At 38.0% G+C, this 21,978-nt stretch overlaps 1 protein-coding gene across 2 annotated transcripts in view; it reads right to left on the reverse strand.

The window, feature by feature from the left end:
- The window catches only part of CTNNA2 (catenin alpha 2), a 504,365-nt gene that overhangs the window by 444,683 nt on the left and 37,704 nt on the right, over positions 1-21,978 (reverse strand). The gene's annotated exons all lie outside the window — the stretch shown is intronic.

Below are 21,978 nucleotides of genomic sequence, written 5' to 3' on the forward strand. Positions count from 1 at the left end.
GAGAACTCCCAGCTGCACTGCTTCAACATATAGATTCAGAATTTTTTTTCTTTCCTATACCCTTTACCCTAACATATTGTAAACCCCGAGGCCAGAGAAGGAGAAGGGAGGAGGTTATCCAGGTGCCAGGTCACAGATTCCTCTTCAGTCCACGATGAAGACCATGGTATTTCCCTTCAGCCCATAGAGGACCACATCAGGGCAGAAATTATTGGCTATGAAGGCCCCTGCACTGCAGCAGATGGGTATGTCCTGAAGAAACTACATCCCATAGACAGCACATGCAGTAGGATGCTTATCCTGAAGGACTGTAGCCCATGGAGAAAACACACACTGCGGAAGAAGCCTTATGAACGGACGGCATCCCTCATTCCTCATCCTTCTGCACTACTCGAATAGGAAAGGCAAGGAAGTAGAAGACCCAGGAGAAAAAAAAGGAAACATGTCAGGGGGGAGGAAGGTGTTTTAGATTTTATCTCTCTTTTTTTTTGTCACTATTTAATTAGAAATAAATTAAATTAATTTTCTCCAAGTCAAGTCTGTTTTGCCTCTGATGGTAATTTGTAAGTGATCACCCTGCCTTTATCTCACCTACAAGGTTTTAATCTTATTTTCTCCCATTGTCCTGTTGAGGAGGTGGATTGAGGGAGCAGCTTGGTGGGCATGTGGCAGCCAGCCCAGGTCAACCCACCAACACATTCAATACAACAAATTCAACAAGCCTGTTCAGTTCTTTAGTAAAACTTTCCCAAAGTAAAAAAAATGATGAAAAAAAATGTTCATTTTAAATAATTCCAGTTTAAATATTTCCCTTTCTTTTAAAATTGAAATAAAATAATTAGAAGTTCCACATAGCTAGAACACCATGACAGCTCTGGCAAGGAAAGATACATCAATAATATCACATAGTACATGGCATAAGTGAGATACAGATCAAGCCCTCCTTATATAATAATCCAAATGTTTAGAATTGTTTTCTCCAGAAAGCTACATTTAAATGATAAGTTCATTCCAGTAATACAAAAAACCCAAACAATTCAGTGAACAAAATCAAAATAAACTCAGCCCCTAGGCTCCTCTCATTTCCAAACATTTATTGGCAGAATTATCTGATAATATCTAGTATATGCTAAAATTACTATTAGTTTCCACTCTTATGCAAAGAATTATTTCTTGCTTTACAATGCTGAAAGTACCTCTACCTATGATTAAAGAAAGCTATGAGACAGTTTCTAGTTGCTGTAAACATGGTTAATGTGGGGCCTATTCTCATTTTTCTAACAGACATTGTTTAATTGTCTTCCAGAACCTCTTTTTTATGTAAAGATGGTTGCTACTCCAGCTGGCCTCTGTATTCAAAAAGTAAGTTTTAAGTAGACAATTATTGTAGTCAATAATTTATGAGTTAAGATACGTGGAAATGTGCCAAATACAGTTTCTTCTTCCTTTTTAATAAGCACTATTTTCCTCACTAACTGTTAACAGGTACTCAAACATACACCTCTCATTATAAAAAATTATATTCAAAGCTGTAAGATAGTTCAAAGCCTACAAAAGCAAACTCATTTCAGTAGGTGGCAATCATACAGGTGACAAAAGATAACCTGGATGATCAGTTGTTTCAATCAGAGTACTGCCTCTGTTTCAACTTTTACTAAGAAATAGGAAAAATATCCTTCAAAATTCAGTATGAAAGAATGAGAAACGTTTTAACTATAAAAAAGGATACATACAAGAAAAAGTCTTATTAAAAGCCTATAAAGTTTTTCAGTTGCAGTAAAATCTACCATGGAAAAACAAATAAGTAAAATTAGAAAGTCAAATTAGTGCATTTTCCTCAACATTACTCTAGCTGCTGTCACAACAGCAACTTTAAATGGAAAGAAGACTAAAAAGCAGTTACCTGCCCACATGTATGGACATGAACAGATGGTAAAGTTCTTCACTGCAATTTCTACAACAATCTTCCTAGGCTGAACAGGTGAACCACAATTGGATAAAGGAAAGGATGCTAACTCTATCCAACAACTGTTTGACCAAATAGTCCCCCAACAATCAGCCTGAAGTACTCCTCTGAAAGCATCAACTGCTTCAGAACTTACACCTGGATTTGGGTTGTGTAATACTCGGCAACACAGTCCACAACAATCTTTCTTCAAAATGTGAAATCAGGTTTCTCATCTGAGTTCCAACCTCTGTAATTTAGAAACACATACTGATCGTTCTTCGAGGTAAAACTCATTCAATTAAAATTCACTTGACGTTAAGAAAACATTTATAGCAGAAAGTTTCAGTGAAACTTATTCTCTCCTGTTCACATATACTATCAACTGGCAACATGGGATTATGAAGTCTGAATTTGAAATCAGTTATTATCAAATAGGAAAGGAAATAATTACCATTGGTAATAATACAGATGATTGCAGTCCTAATCCTGAAACTAGCTCCACACTTTCTCAAGAATATATTTAATTAATTCTATTGCTTAACCGTAACTTTACTTCCTAGATATGCCCAACTTTTTTTAAAAGCTTTTAGCTGTTCCTAAATACAGCAAAACAGAACTGTTTTGCTCTCCCCAGTCCAGTAACTCTTGTTCAATGTGAACATTCTTTTCAGGCAGTCTATCTTCAAAGCCTATCTTTACTTTAGTCAACAATTCATTGGATTGGATTCCTATATTATAGCCAAAATCTAACTACATCATTGGAATTCTTTAACATAACAGTCGCCAATAATCTAACCCTACAACTACCCTTATTACCATACTTTTATTTTCCTTTTTAGTGTCTTCTACAAAATCCAAATGTTCTGCCTGTAAAGTTACTTGTTTCCCTATCACACAACATTGTTTTCCTCTACAATAGTCCTGCTTTTCTTGCAACTTCGAAAAATGTTCATTCTGATGGTCATAAACTGCTCACAAGTGGCAGTGCATCTCATTTCTATGCTGCAAGTGAAATTTAACAGTAAAAATATTCTAACTCTACACGAGCAAAAGCAACATTTGCTGAAGCAAACAGATAATTTCTTAGAAAGAACAAGCCTAAAGTTGCTAGTCCTGTTCACATCTGCAATGCAGAGCACTGCAGACATGAAATACAGATTCTAAACATTTCCTACTGCATAAAGAAAAAAAAGCATTCTACCTGATTCATAGCAAATTGTTAGGATTGATGGGGTGACAACACCAGACAGGCAATACTGGCAGCACAGTTCTATACTCCCAACAGCATATTTGCAACCAGAAGGCAAAAAACAGTCTTCATAAATGAGAAAGAAAGACGCCCACCAAAGCAGAAAGACAGTAAGGCAAAGAAGAGGCAAAAATATAACAATTTAGTTCTCATTTTCAAATATTAAATTTGTAATAGCCCTAATAGTTCAAGAAATTCATATGGACTAGAAAAAGAAAAGTACGCTTTACAAATGATTCTCCCACATCAGTTATCTTGCCTTTCAGTCCACACATCCAGAGCAACAAAGCACCTGCACAGGTGCTTTAAACTGGCCTGACTTTCCACAGTTGAAAGGCCAGTTCAGCTCTTTCTGCATGTTTTTATCCTTTGCACTTTGTAACAGTGCTATAAATCCCATCAAGAACATAACCTTGTTGAACAGTAACTAATCCTACACAAGATAAATGAGTTTTCAGTTCCCTGCGTGACTTTGGAGCCACCTGAGTGACAGCACCAGAAACAAGCAACACGCTGAATACCACAGCGGAGGTGAAGGGAAGGACAGGAATGCTTTTTCAGCAGCAGCAGGGACACAAACCAGCTTAACACGACAGAGAAACTGAATGACAGTCTGTGCTTTCTTGGTTCCCATCCTTAGATTGAGAACTATGTCAAAACAAACACCTCTCCACACAGAGCCAGGCTTATGTGAATAATATGGAACTCCTTAAAGCAGGATACGCAATTTCTTGCAACAGACACAGAAAAATTCTGACTGACTTCACAGAGGCATTTATGTGCTTCACTGGGAGCTACAAATTGAAATACTTAAGTGGCTACATCCTCAAGTATGCTTATAGCATACAACACCACGGCATTAGAGATGCCCAGCCAGCTCTCCATTACGCAGTAGGGGTGTGGGGTAGGCTGGAGCACAGGATAAACTCAGACATCATACTTATTAGGCACGCACAGTCCTAGAAAACCACCCTTTGACTGACCTGGCTGGTAGAGGACTGCAGTGTTATCTGGTGGTGTATACAGCTGAGATTCTGCTATTACCTTACAACTATCCACAGTGTTGAGCAATGCAGGTGTACATTGTGATCTGGAGCCCTGATATTCAAGGGAGCCTGGTTTCCAACACTAATTCCCAATCCCTTTTATAGAATCATAGAATCATAGAATAACCAGGTTGGAAGAGACCCACCGGATCGAGTCCAACCATTCCTATCAATCACTAAACCATGTCCCTCAGAGCCTCGTCCACCCGTCCCTTAAACACCTCCAGAGAGAATCAACCTCCTCCCTGGGCAGCCTGTTCCAGTGCCCAATGACCCTTTCCATGAAAAATTTTTTCCTAATGTCTAGCCTGAACCTCCCCTGGTGGAGCTTGAGGCCATTCCCTCTTGTCCTGTCCCCTGTCACTTGGGAGAAGAGCCCAGCTCCCTCCTCTCCACAACCTCCTTCCAGGCAGTTGGAGAGAGCAATGAGGTCTCCCCTCAGCCTCCTCTTCTCCAGGCTAAACACCCCCAGCGCTCTCAGCCATTCCTCATAAGGCCTGTTCTCCAGCCCCTTCCCCAGCTTTGTTGCTCTTCTCTGGACTCGCTCCAGAGCCTCAATTTGCCAATTTTCTGTCTCTACTAATATAATAATACAAGTAGAGTCAGAAGGACACATGGAAGAATGAGTACGCAACAATTGATAAGAAGAGAAATAAAGGGAAAATGCTAAGAGGGCAAGGACTAACAATGAGGAGTAGAAGAGAAACGGTCAAAGGAATGGAGAACACTCCTTTGTATAGATAAAAGCACCATCATTAGTCAATGACAGCAAAGTACAGCCTCCAGCAGATCTGGCTGATAGAATCAGAGTTGACACAGGCAGTTCCCACCACCACCTCACCACCTTGTTTAAAAAAAAGGAGAGAGAAGAAAATAAGGGGGAGGGGGAAGAAAAAAATAGAGCGGATGGTTTGGAGGAATATCTGTCTCCACATGTTTGAACAAGCTTTGTACATACTTGTTTATTTTGTTTAATAAATGTGACTTTTGTTTCTTCTTTCCTGAAACTTAGGCAGGAAAAAACAAGCCAAAATAAACCTTTAAGCCCCTCTTCCAAGCTTAGTTATGCAGAGAATCTTTATTTTGAGTTTTTTTAAGCTCTTAACTTCCTTTGGGATTCACATCCCTCTCCTCTTCTGCTAACCCTCCACCTCCACATTGGGCTGAGATACTGGTCTGGCCTCAACACAAGGTTCTTAAATGGAAGCACCCATTATACAACCCCAGACTTCTAGCTTTTACTACATCACTAAGTAAGAGGAAAAAGATCTTCACAAGGGTGGGATTGCCTTGGTAACAAAGCCAGTGGGATGGTGACCATGGTTGCCCTGACACAGATCTGGGAAAGTTATAAAAAGGCAATGACTGAGTCATTCACATTTTTCAGTCACATTAACCAGCTCAGTCTTGGAGACAACTGCTTACACCAGGGCCTGACAGAACCAGGAGGGAAAATTGCCTTAAGAAATCAGAGGCCACACAGAACTCACAGGGAAGGCGGAAAGTGCAGTTTAAGAGTGTGTAACAGAAAGGTTCCACTTACCCCCACGCACACAACCTGCTTCCTCTTCTGCTTTAACTAAAACCAGTGATATTACACGTAAAAATTCTGTGCAAAGTTTAGCTGCGTGCAACATTCAATTATTATTATTTTTTTAATCAACTACATGGCTTAGAAAAATAATTCTACTTCATAGGCTCACACATCTACAGCAATAAGTTTGGATCCTCACATCAGCATTGCCTGAGATGGACCTGGGGAACCACAATGTGGCAGTGGTTGTACAAACTTACATCCCATTTTGTCCAGCCTACCTTTGAGCTCCATCCTGTTCCCCCGAGGGCCATTTCAGAAGGTTTAGACAAACTATGTCCCACTGTGGACAGTGGGACAAGAAGCTGGACTATAAATTCAACTCTGTAGTGGAGTTTACTGTACAGAAAGATCCTCATGCTAGGAGGATGTCAGGCAAAATACCCAAGTCTTTCAGAATCATAGAATGGTTTGAGTTGGAAAGAATCTTAAAGATCATCCAGTTCCAACCCACCTGCCATGGGCAGGGACACCTTACCTGGATCAGGTTGCTCAAAGCCCCATCCAACCATGCCTTGATGGGGCATCCATGAAATGTCTGGGCAACCTGTGCCAGTGCCTCACCACTATCACAGTGAAAAAAATTCTTCCTAATATCTAATCTAAATCAGCTTAAAGCCCTTTCAGCTTAAAGCCATTTCCCCTCATCCTACCCCTGCACTTCCTGATAAAGAGCCCCTCCTCAGCTTTCCTGTAGCCCCCTTTAAGTCCTGGAAGGCACCTATATGGTCTCCCCAGAACCTTCTCTTCGCTAGGCTCAACAAGGTGTTCTTAAAACATCTAAAAATCCACAAGTACCATTTGGGCAATTTGGGATGGGCTACCAGCATGAATGATGAAAAATATGGGGAAATTCACATTTGTTTGCCCTAACAAACATAAGAAGCATGATTCCTTGATGTGAAAGGTAATTTACTCCAAGATGAGTAAGCAATGAAAATGCTTGAAGGCTGTTTTAAACAGCCATAAATAAAATCCCTATATTCAAATAACTTATCTTACATTATTCATAACAGAATGCTTTTGTCCACTAAGTAACTTCTACTATCAAGGCAGGCGAGTTTCTTAAAATGCTCAGTAAAACTGAAGATTATAAGCAATCTATATCAAAAAGGTGCACAAGCCCCCAGCGCAAGATTGCCAAGTTCCCTTCTACACAACCAGAGATTTTTCCACAAATCGCTCTGTATTCACACAGCTCTTAGTGACTCCTAATAAAAGTCTTCTCACAGAGTTCTGGACGTGATCAAAGCCTCTGAGCTCACTGCTGCTGGGATGCTGGTTCACATCGGGTCACGCTGCAAGCCCAGGAAAACTAAATGATTTTAAATCAGGTCCTTGGTGCAGATCCTATGCTCTGCATTCTCTCTCTACCCCATTTCCCCCCAGCTGACTCCAAATTTCTACATGTAGCAAATACCTTGATAAGATATTTACATTACTGCTGATATGATCAATTCCATAAACAAACCTATTTTTTTAGTAATAAAACCATAACATTTTAAAACTTTTTTCAAGTTCTGTTCTTTCATAAGGCACATCTTAATCTCACACCTTGCAGAAAAGAAACAAAAGACATTTTTATTCACTAAACCTGTTAACCCTCTTGTAATTTTTATTCACTGTATTGGAGTGGCACTGTCAATACCAGTTTACATTTTAGAAGAGCAGAGATGTATTAAGCATCTTTGGTTTAAACAGACACATTTACTTCCCTTGCAACACTTGGAACACAGGATTTATATCTCACATTCCATCAGTTCTTAAAAAAAGTTCTTCAACTTGGCTGTAACCATGACTTTGCAGGCTTCTGCTTCTGCTTCTGCATGCAGGGGTTATCCTTTCACTCTAAGTATCCTATTTACAATGCCACATACTTGGAAAACACAGTTAACATGCCTCTGTATTTCCCTTTTCTACATTTGAAAGAGAACTCCCTATTCCACAGGATCAACTGTTGCTACATTCAAACGAAACAATTTACATTTTTTCCTTTGGAGAGTCACAGCTTTAGGGATTTTTTGTGCCTTTTTTGGTTTGGTTGGATTTTTAAGAAGTCTGTTTTCCTGTGAGTTTCAGTACAGTAGCAGCATTGCTAGTATTGCCTCTAAGCTTTAAATTATCTAGCTACTAATTACTTAAATAAGGGAGTTTTGCTCTTGTTCCTACAGATGCAACACTATTTTCCTACACTGAACAGAATTTTTTGGTTGTCTGAACTACAGATGCAACCAGCCTCAAGCTTGTATAATGTCACTGTCAAATACTGGATAACTACAGTCTCCCCTTACCCTTGTGAAGTTCAGAAGTTCCCACACCATGCAGAAGGAGCTTTTCCATTTTCCAGCTCCACAATTAACACATTAAACAGAATCGTTTTCAAATAAAGCCCTTTAAGAACACAGTGGACATTTTCCCCAGCAGTTAATATTAAGGGCAAGTAATAACCTTTCTGAACATTCCCACCAGCTTCTAGATGCGCACATCATCTCGTTCCTGGTATCTGCATTTGTCAATCTGGTCATTAATTGCCTCCAAGAAATTCTTAAAAATCTTAGAGAAATGTATCATCTAACCTTGTGTTCATTAAATCTGCTTTTTCTCTAAACACATTAAAGCAAGTTGCTCTGTCTCCAGTGAACCCATTCAGAAAGGGTCTCATATTCTTTTAGAAGCCAAGGTATCACCCTATATTTACCACTGCTCCATTAATCCAAAAAAAAAAGACAAAATACAAATCTGTAATGGTGGAAATCAAATTTAAGAATAAGAACTAAATTGTTTAATTCTGCTTGATCTATCAATACTGAAACTTTTCCTAAGGTTATTCTTATGCTGATGGATGTTTTAAATAACTGCTATCTTCCCCAGCGGGGTGTTGACAGGACGTGCTGTAGTTTTCTTAGTCCAGAAATACCGAAATGCACTGTGGCAAAAGCATCACATGACCATTATATTCTCAAACAAACTAATTAAATTAAAGATAATAAAGGTCTGTGCTCCCTATTAAGAAGAGTCCTTTAATCCAAAAGGAAATAACTAATGTGGACAATCAGACAACACATGCAATTCCTAATGTAAAAGATAACATCCAAAGCCATAACAGTGCAGATAGCATGCTTAACAAAAAAAACTGGTTTTAAAAGCAGTTGTTTCTCTCAAAACCTACACACACTTCTGGAAAATTGTAATTTAAAGAGAGAAATCAAAGCTCTGTCCTCTCTTTTAATCCATTATACTGTTGAATTTTCCTCAAAATGTGGAGTGTTGAAGACATTCCAGAAGAACAGAAAAACCACTTGTACCTTTCTTTAAAATTCAAAGACAGGACAAACTCAGAGTAAGGCTGTCAATCCAACATCATCTTGTCACAAAATAATGGGAAAGTAGGCACGTGGATCTGTTAACAAAGGATCACACAGATTTATAGAGTATAAATTAAGAGAACTTTAGATACTTTTTAAAAGTAAATTATTGCAACAAACTCCTCAATCCAGACTAAGCTATACTAAAATCTGGTGAGTGAAAGCTAAAATTAAACAAATTTTTCATAAACAGGTTTTAATTTCTTTTAAACTACTGGAAGCATTTACAGAAAACAATTTACAAGGACCTGAGATGTATTTTCCATCGCTGCTTATTTTAAATTCAGAACTTCACTGGCTCAGAGGTAAGGATTACTTTAAATAGGACTGGCTTCATTAAAAGATACAGTGCATGTTATGCAGGTGATTACACTAATCGCACCTCTCTTTTCCAGCATGCCATTCTGTCAAAGTATCAAAACACACCGCTTAAAGTTTTGTAGAGGGAATGCTTAGTTCAGTCAAAATATAAAACCTGGAGGATCTTGCTACTTAACCTCAAATGCATGACAAGACATAAAAAAAAATCAGCAAAACAAAAGCAAAGAACAAGATATTCATTTCAGAAAAAATCTGTACCACCATGTGAATACAATACAAATGGTTGTTTTATGGTACCAAACAATTAACCAGGAAAGCTGATTCATCCGCTCCAGCAAAAACTAAATTCAGCTTTTATCGAACTGAATTCCAGAACCCTTGAACTCTAGCAGTGAGCACTATATACAATCTACAACACTACTTTCCATTAAGATAAGAAGCATATAGATGTAAGAGTTCCCGCTAATTACAAATGTGTCGGAATGGGTCAGACAGTCCCGTGACATCTAGAGATTTATGCTCCATGGCAACATAATTCACATGGCTGGAAAGGCACTGGCACTGACTGATACAATCCACTATTTTCTTTAAAAATAGTCATAAGATACAGAAAATTATTTGATGTGAAGAATGAACAAGCTGAGGTTTTTTTGTTTTAAGCAATGTTTCTCCATCTTTAGCTAAAGGGATTACTTACAGAAGCGAGAGATGGAAAGATAATAACCTAGTGACAGCTGATGTTTACATTATACATACAGAGCAGTAGTATAAAAAGTTACTATCATTGTAGCTAATTTCTAACCATAGTACTATTTTAAAGTTTCCTCCTTTATATATTATTATGAAAAAAGCCAATTTTCAAGACAGCAGATTTATTTTATTTGGATCACATCCATGCCTCCAATAACTTCAATGTATGTTGACAGCCATCAGTGATGCATGAATGTTTTTGGGTTTTTTGCAAGGGTCCTCACAGTAGAACTAAAGAAAACAAAGATAAATCAATAGCAACGAGTGTCATCACTGTTCCTCTTCATTGCACAAGCATGGGAAGTATCCCATATCGCCATTTGCCCCAGCTTGTGGTGTGTTCATTCTTTAAGCTGCATTGTGTATCCAAATACTTAGTCCTATACTTCCCTATTTATCTTCACAAGTGAGAGTCTACTACGTCTACTATGTTCCTATTCATACATTTCATGACTTATTATTTTTTGTCTGAGATATAACTGCGTTGTCCTCTTAGCATTAATTTGGAGTCCAAACCAACATTACTTGCAACATCTGCAGAACACTGTGAAGCCTTCAATAACACTGTAATTTTTCAAAGCACCCAAACTCATATTTAAAAATAACCAACAATTTCCTCACATTTATGTTATTAAACAAGACCTGAAATATGAGGAAAAAAGAGGAAAAAAAAAGGGCAAAATAAACTTGCAGCTTTCTAGTTTTCATCAGTCAATTATCATACATATGGACGTTGTCTATACCAGCCAGAACATCTACAACCACTGTTCTAGAAACCTGTGGAAAAATTTTTTTTTTTAATTAGCTGTCATATCTATGATACAAACACATATGAACTCAAGATAGTTCCAGCAAAATCAGTGGCCAGTCTAAACTACATCTGCAACTGCTAATAGATTGAGAGAATCTATCAGATTCATCACCTTGACTTGATAATTGGGCCCTACATCAACCACAACTTTGAGCCAGACCTACTTGCAGCTGTTCTTTCAATTAAGTGAACTAAAAATACTACAAGGCCTTTGAATTAGTAAAAATAGATTTTATTAGAACGCAGCTTGGCCATTACAATAAAGAAAATCATAGAGAGAGAATCAAAATTGAAGGGATTTATGAACAATTTTATCTCCTTTCTACTGTGTCCTTCCACAGTAGATCTTTTCCTTTGGTCTTACTCTCAGGTCTAGCACTTTGTGGAGGTTTGTTGGGTCACACCACATTTTACTACATCTTTGATAAACTGAAAAAGTCCATTTCTAACGCTGTTTTAACACATCATCTTGGGTGTCTGTTCATTCTTTTTAAGAAGGCATAAAGTTCATGGTAACACTACAGGTTCCAGACTTGTTCTGTATCTCACGCTGACTTCCTGATCCACCATATTCCTATAATTCAAACAAATGATAGATAGTCCAAGCCTTATTATTTTATCTTGCTTCCATGTCCTTTCCCTTCCTTTTATGTTTCTGAGAACTAATCTGTGTAAAATGCCAACCCACAAAATCCAGTGTTTAGCTGTTTCTCCTTTTTGCCTTCCCTCCCTTCCTTCAATCAAAGAAGAACTTTAGAGTAGAATTGTTTTGAAGTTCTTAAAATGGCTATGAAAAGGATAGGTGAAATTTAACTTAGATAAATGTAAAGTAATAAAAACCAGAAAAAAAGGACCAGCATCCTGATTACACATATAACGATGGACTCTGAATTGGTCATTAATATCCAGGAATATAAACTGTGTATTATAATACCTTTATGTAAATGCCAGCTTAATACACAGTAGCAACCAAAAATAAATAGAGGATTTTTTTCTGAAAGGAAAAGAGAACCAAACAGAAAACTCTCTTGCAGAACTGAGAAACACACGGTGGCAACAAGAACCATAAAGGGCTTCAAGGGACAACTAAACAGATTAAAAATATTCATTATGCAGAAGAAAAGACTGAAGGGAAATACAATATAGTAAACAACCCCCGAAATACCACGGATAAAGTGTAACAGTCTTTTCCTTTTGTGTTTTTCAATGAAAAAAATATTATATAGACAGCATCGAATAAAAAATAGTAGTAAAAAAACCTACAGGTTAAGTTATCGGCAAAGGGTTTGGAACTCCTTGTCATAGGGTACTGCAGATGCTAGAAGTTTACATCAGCTCATAAATTAGGTCAATACATTCATGAAAGGGAAAGGAATGTACAAAAAGAACCACCAGAAAACAAACAAAAAAAGCCCTAACATATTGATCTGCAGCCCCTGAGCTGCAGGCTGTCTGAGGCTTGGAGGATAGCCCAGCAATGCATCATGGAGCGCTTTCTGTACCCTTTACTCCAAGGAGTCAACTGTTTCATCTCATTAAATGGAGTCTAAAACTGTTGACATCCTGGCCTGCTCTCTACCCTGGTATAAAGAGAGAAACAAATCACTTGGAGACAATCTCCAAGAAGATAAGGAAACCTCAAGGGAATAAAAGATTGGGCCAACTTTTTGGAGTGAGATAAATCTACTCCCTTTCTTCTTCTTGTGTGACAAAATAACAGGGGCATGCAGTGCTATTGGAGCAGGAATAGCTTTGCCCTGACAAGGCAGATCAGGAATTGAGTAACCCAGTAGACAGTGAGGGTAAACACAGAGATGGCAGGTCCAATTTGGCTTTCAAGCATGAGCAGCTCCATTTACTAAAAGAGGCACACAGAGGAATCATTCAGCTTAGCACAGAGGCACTCAAGAAAACAACTTCATATCATAGATCTACAATGTTCCTGGAAGTGTGGAATCAGTACTGAGAATGACAAGCACGGAGAATAACCCCAGTGTTGAATCTGTGGTGATACTTTCTTCTTCAGTACCTAAAAGGGAAAGATGAGTGGCACCGTTTTCAGTGCCGCTCACACCACTAGAAGTCAAGAGGGAGGTTCAGACAACACTCTGTGGGATGCTGGTGCCAGAAGAGATAGAAAACACATCAGAGACAACATACGTAGACTATGTAGAATGTTCTATTTATTAGTCAAGACAAGAACCCTTCTCTTTGTCTTGTCCATAGAGGTAATGCACGTGCCCTCCCCTATGCCTTGTTTCAGCAACAAAATACAAAGATGCTTTGTTAGTCCATGTCAGGTTTATCAGCTCCTTAATAGCATTTTAATTTGACAGAAAAATGTCATATTCAATCAAACATGCACATTATTTTCTTCCCTTCTCTAGTCCAGTCTTTTAAAGGACCCTTAGTAGTTCATACATTCTCAAAACCAGCAATACAGTTTAAATCTTTTATACTACTTTAATCCATTATGATCTTGTGCAATTACTTAATGGTAAGATAGTAGCTAATGAGAAAATTCAAAAGAAAGCGAACGCATTTCAAGAAATAGGATTCTATTTAATAGCATTTAATTAATTCCTTAGGTCATAGAGAAGGGCTCAAATATTCATACCAGCAATTATTATTTTAAACATAATAAGGGCAATCCCTTCTGAAACCAGATATTATAAAGAAAATACTTCCCTTTTGAAACTTCTTTTTCTTTCATTTCTGTGTGTCATGGATAGGGAACTATCCCACTTGAATATCTGAAAATAATATAATCTGACAAATCAAACAGATGCCTTAGCAATAAATATTCCACTTCATTTCTGGGTGATTCTTGCATTTGTCTTTCATTTGTCATCTACTATAACGTTAGGTGAACACACACTGCTTTTAACCAAATAAAAAATGTTACCAAATTACACCCCCCCCCAATTTCTTTTCAATAAATTGTTTCAAAAGCAAATGTCATTTTTTCCACAAAAATAAATCAATAAACTACTACTGTTTGTTTTTTGGTTTTTTTTACAGCACAAAAAAAAACACTCTTAAACTCTCACAGCGGGGCAAAAATTAATAAACTACAAGGTCATATTATGAAATCCTATCAAATTATCCCCAGCTTTCCTGTTTCTGTTTTCTTTCATTCTTATAAAGTGCTTACATGTTTAATTGCTACCAAGACAAAATAGCTTGTGCAATGCTCAGATAACTCGCTAGCTCCGGCTTTGTTACAAAAAGGACCGGAGTATAAATGACAGAAAAATTAAAGCAAAAGAAATCCTTCCATCCATTCCTTTTTATTTCTCTCTTTTATGTTTTCTCTAATGACAGCACCTATAACGTTTAAACTTTCCAAGAGCAGAGCAGCAGAAATTTACTGGTTCTTAACTCATTTTATTCTTTGTATCATTCCACTAGAACCACTTCCTCAGCTTCCCCTGGAAGTTCATAATGAATTTGAAACACTGAATCTTCCATTACGTTGAAATTCCTTGTTATATAAGAGCTAGATATGAATTTGGGAACATCATCATGCAATTGGCATCAGAAGGAAACTTTTGAGCAGACAGGTAACCACTTATGCAATTTGGGGAGAAAATATAAGTCCTCTATAATTTCATTAGTTTATTGCAAGTAGTAAATTCAAAAATTAACTGAAGTTAAACCATAGCCATGTAAGCCTTGCAACAATATAATGCATCACAACAAAGATCACATTTAATCAAACTCACAAATTAATCTAACCTATTAATGCATGCAAAACTCAAGCCCCGTTATACAGCATATTACTGACTCATACAATATGCTAATCCTGGAAATCTACCATTATCTTGCCTATCCCTATGTAGTAAAATTTATTTACAGGAACACAGGCTTGAAAATTCTATCTAGATGGGGTACATTAAGGTAGTAGTTGTTAAAAAACTGAATATTTTAAGTAAAATTTATGGACTAGAGGCTTTTACCAGGACTATTGCAGAAATACATAAGTATGAAGTATTTTAAATTGGCTTAGACAAGATTATTCTTTTCCCTACAAAAATAATAAAACTTAAAAAAAACTTTAAAAACCTTAATGTTTTATTTGTATTACTACTGAAACATCACATTGAAAGCCTGAGCTTGAGAAGATCAACTAATGTGAGTTATTTACCATAATGACATTATCAGACATCTTGAGAGCACTTACTCCAAAAGGCTGGCTTAATTTATGACATGTTCTAGTCTTTCCTCTCATTTGTACTCATCTCAGGACAAAAGGAGCATTGCCTCCGAGAATATGATGACCTAAAAGGAACAGACCTTCACCATTCATCTTCACTTTCAGAGATACAATGTCACCTTTTGCAATTTCTATACAATTCTCTTCACATTGGGAGCCACAAACTTACCTCTTTTCACTAATATTTTTGATGCTACATGTTTTGTTTAGAATCACAGCAGTCATGCCCGAGAAGAAAGCATGAAATCAAAAGAGACTATTTTGTGGAATTAATTTTGATCCTGTCATCAGCGAGACAAGTGCCTAAAAGGGAAAACACTGGCATTTTCTTAAACATTCTTGGTACAATCAGTGACCTAATCACTGCTGCTGTGTCTTACTTTTATTCAGACTTATCTGTTCATCATCCACAGTCCCACTCTCTTCGAATGCCTTAAAATAATCTGTTTCATTTTAGCAGCAAGTAACAGAGGGATGAAAAGAAGCACAGCTTATCCTGGCCAGATAAAAGCCATACCCCGTAAGGTCCCAGCTACTTCTAGTTCCATTAAAATAAACTTAATTAATTTAAATGTAACATTTTCAAACTAAGCTTTGTACGGAGTTGACCTTGCTCTCTGAAACAACCTTTTACACCGCCCTGTTTGAATCACATGAATTGTCTCTTTTGTCACTTCAATTCCCTATGGTTATGATTTTTCCTTTTCATATCCTGCCCTTATCAGCTGCCTGCTACAAATACATCTCATAAATTACACTGTCTTCAAGGACCGTAGTATAACTTTCTACTGTTGTTGTAAACTACTGCCTAAAATTACTAATAAAATTGTATGGAAATCTACAGTTATATTCTAGATATTTAATTCATCTTCTTGTGAGATAATATGAATATATTTCTGTAGCTGAAAGATTGTTGTTGGGTTTAGAATTACTTCCTCCTTTTCTTTATTTTTACCGCCTCTCAGATAAAAAAAAAAAGAAGAAAGTAAGTGTACTTTAAAATAACCTCAGAAATTGATTCCTTCTAGGTAAAAGAAAAAGAAAAACATGTATAGCTCTTCCTGAAATTAAAAAGATCAGTTTGAAAAGTTATTCTTAATTTCCACAGAAGAACATAATATATGGATCAATTTTAGTAGGAATACGAAGTTGTACAAAGCCAACTTTCTAATATAAGAGACAATTTCTGTGCCTTTCATTGTTAAACAAGAAGGAGCACCAACTTATTTACTTATTTATACATTCTTTAACTCCTTCTCTTCAAATGTGGCAATTACTGTAGTGTTTAAACATAAAATTACACACAGTAGGTTTAAAATTTTATGTAAATCTTTTCATTTGGGTTTCTATTTTTGCATTCAAAATCAAAAATTCCTTCTGATTGCCAGTCAACAAAATTTCAAAGCAAATTCCATTCTAAGAAGGAGATGTTGGTTTGGAGATTACATGCATTTCTTGCCTTTCCCGCTGTCCCCTTTCAGTTTTCCAGTGCTACTGGTTTTCCAGCCAGACCTGATAGTGTGAAAGTCCATTTCTAATCTCACCTCTTACAGAGGCCTGACTCGCTCAGACTTGCCGAGCCACACAGTTCAGGCTGAAATGGGATTTGTCACACAGGATTTTTTCATGTACTACACAAAAAGCTTAACGCTGCACATTGCTGATCCAACAAAACATTGTGGCATCCAACTACAGAAGCCTGAATCCAAAAAGATCTGAACCCTGGCTCCAGTTTACAAGTGTCTGACGAGTTCTTCATGCATTTGCCTCTAAATTCCCATTTCCTGTTATGCACCATTAGGCATGAGTGGTAAACTAGTTTTTCCCACATGCCAGTATATACGTAGATTCAATTATTAGCAGTACTGGATCATCAGTTCATAGAAATTACCATTTAATCCAATATTTGTCTATCTTCTGATCTGCATATCCTCCTCCAGATAACAGCATATATGTTTTAGAGGACACTTGCTAGTTCTTTCAAGAGATATATGCTGCCTGTTATTTAATCAAGTATTTAAATTGTCATTACTTGCATCACCAAGGTCTTTATTACTCCAGCTGAAAAACGATGTAATTTCTTCTAGGCTCACATACAGTAACTGAAGGGCACGATAATGCTGTTTCACATATAAAGTTCATAGAATCATAGAATCATAGAACAATCAGGTTAGAAGAGACCCACCGGATCGAGTCCAACCATTCCTATCAAACACTAAACCATGCCCCTTAGCACCTCATCCACCCGTGCCTTAAACACCTCCAGGGAAGGTGACTCAACCACATCTCTGGGCAGCCTGTTCTGGTGCCCAATGACCCTTTCTGTGAAAAATTTTTTCCTAATGTCCAGCCTAAACCTCCCCTGGCGGAGCTTGAGTTACTGCTGAGAAATGCAATATTAAAACTCAAGAACTTGAGAGCATTAGTTGAAATTTCCAAATAAGGCCAAATGGCACTTCCAGTTTGACTAAAGCTAAGTAAAAGTCATCACATTCTTCTACCTCAAATCACAGAAATCTCCATTTATTGAACTCTTATTCTTCCCTTGTGGTGTAAAACAGAAAAGAAAACCTGGTTTAAGGAGGTAGAGAGAGGAGGTGGAAATAAAAAGTGGAAATAAAAGATGAACACTTTTTATCCCTTCGTACAAATGGTAGCAAGTATTAAATATCGAGCAGTTACGGCACAGTTTATATTTCAATGGAGCAGAACAGCATCTCTGCCTAGTCCCAGTGCAGTTTAGAAACACCAGCACCTGGCTACACCACTAAGTTCACCTTGTTGGGTGGACAGGAGGTTTAGGCTGAATATTACGAAAAAATTTTTCACAGAAAGGGTTCATTGGTCACTGGAACAGGCTGCCCAGGGAGGTGGTTGAGTCACCTTCCCTGGAGGGGTTTAAAAGACGGGTGGATGAGGCACTGAGGGACATGGTTTAGTGTTTGATAGGAACGGTTGGACTCAATGATCTGGTGGGTCTCTTCCAACCTGGTGATTCTATGATTCTATGTTATGTTTGCCCAAGCACAGTCCCAAGTTATGACAATTCTACTATTTTCAGACCAAAAGTGCATTATCACTTCCCATCTAGAAAACAAGCAGTATCATCTGTCAGTTTGGGTGATTATTTTACCCCTGGAATCTCATCTTGAAATGCGGTCTGGCTTACTGTCATGGTTCAGCACATTAACCTAAGATCATCCATTCTGACTGTCAGCCCAGCACCCCTGTGCCTATTAAACTATGTCCCAAAGTTCCTTATCTGCATATTTTTTTTTAATAACTCCAGGGATAGTGACTCCACCACTGCCCTGGGCAGCTCGTTCCGATGCTTGACCACGCTTTGGATAAAGAATTCTAATACCCAATCTAAACCTCCCCTGACAGAACTTGAGGCCAATAGGCCAATTTCTCTCATCCTATCGCTTATTACTTAGGAGAATAGACCAACAACCCACCTCACTATGACCTCCTTTCAGGTAGTTGTAGAGAGCAATAAAGAATCCCCTTGGCCTCCTCTTCTCCAGACTAAACAACTCCAGCTCTCTCAGCCACTCCTCATAAGACTTGTACTCTAGACCATTCAACCAGCTTTGTTCCCCTTCTTGAACACACTCCAGCACAACCTCTTTCTTGTACTGACAGGTCAAAAACTGAACGTAGCATGTCAAAGTGTACGTAAAAACCAAATCTATTGAGAGTACTCAATAATGTCTTACTTCAGACAGACAAATTACATTAACAGCTTCATCTTTATCAAAAAAATACTTATATTTGAGTAATGATTCCACCAGCCACAGTGGAATCCTCCAGACACAGAACATACATTTGCCCTCCTACTGATGCCACAGGTAATTACTTTTTTTTTTTAATAACTTGGGTATTGACTCCATGGTTACCTCAAGTAGTTTGTACATAATGAAATACTCAAAACCAGATTATAAGTAAAATATCGAATCAGGTTCTCTAATGACTATTTACTTTAGAAGGTATAATTGGAAAGTAGTTAAAATATGCCAGCAACTCTAGAAAAGCTAAATGAAAAGCTAAGTTCCCATTGACAGCCACATTATGATTTCTGAGATTTTCATGAAAGGTCTTACTGGAGAAAAAATAAAGCGAAGCTTCATAAAATAATAATCAAACCAAACCAAGGTAAAATATATACATATATATCACTTAGGACTCAAGAATTCTAAACCACTTCAGCTTTGCTTTATGCTGTGTAACTCCTACAGGAACTATCGAGTAATTTTGTGGTACTGCAGCAAAATGCACTATATTTTCCAAAAATATGTCCTTTTTGGGAGGTTTTTTTGTTTTTTTTCTTTTTTTGCTTTCCTTTGCAAACTATGAAAATACAAGACTTAGGTATCAAGTAGAAATCTCAGCAAGATTTTGGATGGAAACAATTTCAGTATCAGCCATGGATACCCATATGCTTAGGCATGTCACAATGTTATAATGGCATTCACTATAGAATCATAGAATAACCAGGTTGGAAGAGACCCACTGGATCATCGAGTCCAACCATTCCTATCAAACACTAAACCATACCCCTTAGCACCTCGTCCACCCGTGCCTTAAACACCTCCAGGGAAGGTGAATCAACCACCTCCCTGGGCAGCCTGTTCCAGTGCCCAATGACCCTTTCTGTGAAAAACTTTTTCATAATGTCCAGCCTGAACCTCCCCTGGTGGAGCTTGAGGCCATTTCCTCTTATCCTGACCCCTGTCACCTGGGAGAAGAGGCCATGAGCCAGAGGACAGGGAGGAAAATCAGAACAAAGCTCCCTCAATCCATGAGGAAATGGCAAGAGACCTGCTAGGCAAATTAGACACACATAAGTCTACGGGGCCAGATGGGATCCACCTGAGGGTATTAAGGGGGCTGGCAGAGGTGCGCGCCAAACCCCTTTCCATCATCCACCAGCAGTTTTATGTAACATAAAAGAAGCAATCATCTGAAATAAGGACCACACAGAAGATGATCTTGTACCCAAGGAAACAGAACAGCAAAGTATCTCATTTTTCACACCAGATTACACAAGCAGTTACAAATTCTAAAGGAAGTATGCTAAAAGGGCTACTTTCCAGTAAAAGAGAAAGGATACGATTTTACAAGCCCAATATTATGTTTTCATTCATAAAATCTGGGAACAGGGCCAGACTTGACTGCATACATTCAATCTGACCTTTCAGGAACATTTATTTTGCTGCAGAACCTCTATACTGATACATAACTTTGAATTACACCACTAATGCCAGTCACAGATATCACCTCCCAGTAAAGCAGCAGTTATTTATAAAATCCTTCTGGGACCATCACTCGTAAAATATCCGTCCTACAGATTACACCAATGACCCCAGCTGTCTAAAGAAAGTGACAGTTCTGGATGCTAGTGATGCAATTCACTAAATTGTGTTGATTAACACAGAACTGTGCAATAATAGCAGCAACTACATCCAAGAAAAAAACTGCTTTTCTATGACTGTGCTTGAACTTTTCAGCCAAGAAGAATATTAGCTTACCCTATCAACAGGAGGTGGCTGCAGCTGCATCAAGAAGCCAACCTACACCTAGATAGAAGTCATTGTAGACAGAAGTCAAATAATTCCTCATGACCATGCATATAGCATGCACTCTACAGAACAAAGATTCATCCCAGATCGGGATCCCTCATCCTGACCAAAGTCAGAAGCATGCAACGAGCTGTTACCAGCAGAACAAAACATCACCTCACCCACAGGTCCACAGGAGGGCTACAAAGATAATCCGAGGGCTGGAGCACCTCCCATATGAGGACAGGCTGAGAGAGTTGGGGTTGTTCAGCCTGGAGAAGGCTCTGAGGAGACCTTATAGATATTTTCCAGTACCTGAAGGGGCTACAAGAAAGCTGGGGAGGGACTTTTTACAAAGTCTTGTGGTGATAGGACTAGGGGCAATGGGTATAAACTGGAGAGAGGCAGATTTAGACTAGAAATAAGAAGGAATTTCTTCACAATGAGAGTGGTGAGACACTGGAACAGGTTGCCCAGGGAAGATGTGGCTGCCCCATCATGATTTTTTTTCAAATCCTTCCTCAGCTTTAGATTTTTTGCAATGTCACCTGACCCATGCCATCCTCTTTCCTTGCAAAAAACAGAGTGCTTCCTCCAGTTCACCAAAGTACTGAAAAATTCATTTTGTGTTTGTGACATGTTCAACATTATAATTTCAGAACCACACAGCCACACAGCTATTGCATTCAGCAAGAAAACAGAACATATAAAATTCAGAATGCAACTTTGGCGCAGTTGAAGTAAGAAGATCTGGACACTTTAAGCAACCAGCATCTCATTCACCCAGAAACTAAAGACTGGCTGTATTAGAATTAATTTTCATTATATTTCAGGTTTTTTAAACATCTAAACCTTCATATAGCTCAATTTCTCTAATATTCAAATATTTTCTTACAAAAGAAATCTAGCACCAATTACTTTTCTGATAGCATTCCACTAGTAAAATCCATGTAAAAGTACCAGAAAATTCACAGAATCACAGAATCACTAGGTTGGAGAAGACCCACAGGATCATCAAGTCCAGCCATTCCTATCAAACACTAAACCATGTCCCTCAGCACCTCGTCCACCCGTGCCTTAAAACCCTCCAGGGAAGGTGACACAACCCCCTCCCTGG

The sequence above is a fragment of the Phaenicophaeus curvirostris genome, chromosome 4 (assembly GCF_032191515.1).
Source record: "Phaenicophaeus curvirostris isolate KB17595 chromosome 4, BPBGC_Pcur_1.0, whole genome shotgun sequence".
In the NCBI taxonomy this organism is placed as follows: domain Eukaryota; kingdom Metazoa; phylum Chordata; class Aves; order Cuculiformes; family Cuculidae; genus Phaenicophaeus; species Phaenicophaeus curvirostris.